The following is a 4,235-nucleotide window of genomic DNA, read 5'->3' as shown; positions in this document are numbered from 1 at the left end:
AGGACTTTTCAGCTTCCCATGCTCTACCGACTGAGAAGGCTGGAGGTGCACAAGAAGCTGGGAGGGGGCACAGCCAGGACAGCTGACCCAAACTGGCCAAAGGGATATTCCATACCATGTGATGTCATGCTCAGTATATAAAGCTGGGGGGAGTTAGCTGGGGGGCAGCAACCGCTGCTCGGGACTGGCTGGGCATCGGTCAGCGGGTGGTGAGCAATTGCACTGTGCGTCACTTATTTTGTATATTCTTTTACCATTATTATTTTTTATTATTATTATTATTATTATTGGTTTCCCTTCCTTTTTTGTTCTATTAAACTGTCTTTATCTCAACCCATGAATTTTACTTTTTTTTTTTCTGATTCTCTCCCCCATCCCACTCTCGGAGGGGGGAGTGAGCAAACGGCTGTGTGGTGTTCAGCTGCCTGCCGGGTTAAACCACAACAAGGTCATAGCAGCAAAGAAGGAATATGAAAAGATGAGATTAATATGCTGGGAATTGCATATTCCTCAAGAATAGGCTTTGAGGAAGATCTGCCAGGAAGATGAGGCAGGTGGGAGAACTTGCTTGAGGAACAAATGGGAAGAAGCTTGTATTGAATTCGGAAATAGGTAGCACCACCTATTGGTGACCATTTTTGATGGGAAAATGCTGGCGTATCCGCAAGTACGCTTATGCAGATAAAAGAGAAAAGCCATTGCTACTATGATGTTTGTTTTTATAACGGACACTTGAAATATTTATAAAGATGGGATTCTTAGTTGCACTTCTTGTGTCGTACTTTAGGTTGATTCTCAATAACGCCCTAAGTACTTGGAAAACACGTAGGTTTGAGCTTAATAAGATGTGATTAGGCCAGCATTATATCTGACCTCATTTCAATTAAAATAAGAGAAAATCCACTGAAAAGCCTTTCCCATGTCTCTCACACTTATTAGTATTTAAAAATACATGCAAAAAACTCCACAGGCACTAACAAGCAATAGAGTGGAAAAGACTACAAGATAAATATTTGTAATAAAGAAGTTGGTGCCTTCTCCCCAAAGCCCATCTAATCAATCAAAATTTATTTTGCTCTGCATATTTGCCTATTATATTTGCTGACCTGTGTAAGTAAAGCTTACAGATACTGGCGGACTTGTGCTTTTAGGGAAAGGAGATTTCAAGTAAGGCACCATTCATCATAGCATTGGTGCTCTTAGGAGCTGTTTAGAAATAAGCTAGGACCTCTTGGGTTGTTCTGGGGGCTTTTAGTTAGCACTTGTCATTGTTACAGGAATGGTTACTGAACGGTTACCAACAATGAAGGGGTTTCTATAATGGCATACGTGACTTGGACATGGAGCAATACAGTTGCTGCCCTAGTAAGCCTACAATTTAAGTGCATTAATTTGTCTATTCCCTGAGCCCACCTTTTTTTATTTGACCTTTTTTTTGGGGGGGTTGTTCTTTGTTTGTTTTTTTTTCTTTTGTTGCTAGCCTGGTAGCTAGAAATCTCACTCAGAGGAATCAGACTGGTCTGCAGTTCAGACAGGCTAAACATTAGTGGGAAAAGCCTATGTGGAGAGACTTGATTAAGGTCCATCAGGAGCTGCAGTTGTTGCCCAGGCTGATGCCAAGTACCAGCAAGAGCCTCAGCTTTCCCTGAAGTTCATTTGCTGGTTGCCAACAGCCGGTAGGATCAGGCCCCGCTCCTGCAAGCTCTATTAACATCTAATTGGATTTGTTCAAAGGCGTTCCCAAACAGCGTTGTTTTATCTCATGCCTTGGTTATCTTTTTTGCATTTAACAATCGGTTAAATAAAGGGCACAGGCAAGAGTGAACAATTCTGCTGGGACCTGCCTGTGCTTGGCCCAGCCACGTGGTAGCGATCAATAACCTACTGATGTCCTAGTGCTCGTACAAACACAAGCTGGCCTGAAACGCTGAGTGCACCGTTCATGTCTCTGTCTACTGCATGTGGATATTACTTAATTCTTTAATGTTTGACATTTCTGAATGCAGTTGTTATTTCCATTAACTATTAAAAATATCAGGATTTCACAAAAATCTTGGAAAGGTATTTGTGTACTGAAAGCATTCATGTAAAATGTGAAATCATAAGGGAAATTTTGTGTAGGTATGGATTAAGTGTGGCTTAGGTGATCAGGATCTACAGCACCTATTTTTCCTAAGAGAATAGTTTAAATTAAACTATTAGGATATTTTTTTTAATATATTTCAGAAATGACTGGTTTTGTTAATTTTTGCCTTTAATTTTAGGTATTTTTGTATGCCTTCTATTTATTTTATTGTTGAGACTTTGCAGTAAAATTGAAACCAGAGCTCAGCAATGCACTAGGTTTAGACAGAAATTATAACCTCATTGGAAAACAAAGCAAATCTCTGTGTATAGATGCAGCGTATGCTGCTGCTGTTCAGCACTCTGTTAAAATTCAAAGAAAAAGATCTACTCTGAGATAGAACCAGAAAGAAAATTAATGTTTCCAACTAACTGATAGTGCTGGAATTTTTGCTGTCAAAATCTTATTTTAGACACATTGTTTTCTGGAAAGCTACAAGTAACAGCTTTAAAAAAAAAAAAAAGTTTTATAATATGACCAGACTTCCATTGCATGTGGATAAGTTATTGGCTTAACTTAAAGCAAGCTGTATTAAACTTTCCTAAAACCACAGACTTCAAAGGTAGGATTGGCAGTATGCAAGAGGCTATGTAACTATCATTGCTGAGGTACTTCAAATACTTAAGAAAAATATCTGTTGACAGGCTTGAAAACTGGCATTTTCTGGCAGTGCGTATTCAGTGAACTGAGAACTATAGAAATGGTGATGGCTCAGTGTCACTTCACTGCTCCTCCACTGTACTTCTGGAAGGAAATCAGAGGTCTTTGTATTTTCTAAGCTCCTTTTATCTCGGGCCCTTTGAAATTATCAAAGGAGTCAGCTAGTCAAAGCCACCAGCCTGGAAAACGGGAGCTGCTGCTTTTACCCCCGTATATGCCATAATGTGGTATTTGGTCTTGTGAATCCTATAGCAAACCTTATCAGGCAAAAATGTATTTATCCTTGTTTAAGTATTCCAGTTAAAAATGGAAGAGTTGAAGTAATCTGCACCTTAAAGAGAGAGACGCAAGGACAGGGCCAGCACGTGTCCTGAACTACCTGTCTCGGGCATCAGACTTTGACCTGCTACTTTGGGCTCTCTGAGATGGAACCAAAGGGCATAGCCAGCATCAACCAGCACAGCTACACGAAAGGCAATTGGCACTTGGAGGTCATCCTTCCGTCTTTACTTTCTTACCTATAAAATGGGAAGGATACTTACTTAGCTCCATCTCACAGAATGATGGAGAAATCCATGCTTTTCATTTCAGGCTTTGTAGACCTCAGGCAAAACTAAAAAATACACACAAGCGTTGTACAACCAAGATCATAAAATAAAGAATGAAATTGAATTTTTAAATGAAAAGACTTAGGGTTTTTTTGTACGTGTAAAGGTTTCTCTGAGATCAGCTTTTCCCCTTTTTATGCCAGCTGCTAGTTTCTACTAGTCTTTCTGGAAGGCCTTGAAGCGAGGCCCTCATGACGTATGTGCTCTTAGTCTGTACCAGTGACACGATCAATCTCCTGAGCCACCGTCATCCCCTGCACTTTCATGACACAATGCTTACACTGCTATATTTTACTGAGGAAATGAGGTCACCCAAGCCTCACAGACTCCTAAATGCAAATGCCTGTTACTGTAGAGTAAAGCAGAAAAAACAGGAGCAACCTCAACCCCAGCATGACTGGAGAGCAGAGCAGCCTGAACAGCCCTGTCACACGGGACATACGACCAGCATATACTTGTGCACGGGGCCATGTAGCAAGTCCCATAGCACAGGATTTCTGCCAAGGAAATCTGTTTCTCTATATCCAACATAGGGCTGAGGAAGAGAGAGATGATCTTCAGGACTGCCCTGTAAATGCAAATAATATCAGCACTGCTGTGGTAGAAAAACGAAACTGGAGCAGTGGGGAGGGGGAAGCTGAAGCCACCTTATCATTTAATAAATTCATGCCTGATCAATAAAGATGCAAAAGCAAATGTAAACCCCCTGGAGTCCCGCCTGCACAAAGGACTGGGGTAAGGCTTGAATTAGGGCTAGCCCCTTCAGAGAGCTCTCAGTTACAGCTCCTCCACACCTAATTTCAGATCCATTTAAACCTTTTCCAAGCAATTCCAATCAGCAC

This window comes from Pygoscelis adeliae, unplaced genomic scaffold, assembly GCF_000699105.1.
Source record: "Pygoscelis adeliae isolate BGI_AS28 unplaced genomic scaffold, ASM69910v1 Scaffold243, whole genome shotgun sequence".
NCBI classification, from domain to species: domain Eukaryota; kingdom Metazoa; phylum Chordata; class Aves; order Sphenisciformes; family Spheniscidae; genus Pygoscelis; species Pygoscelis adeliae.
Note: the sequence above shows the minus strand (reverse complement) of the source record.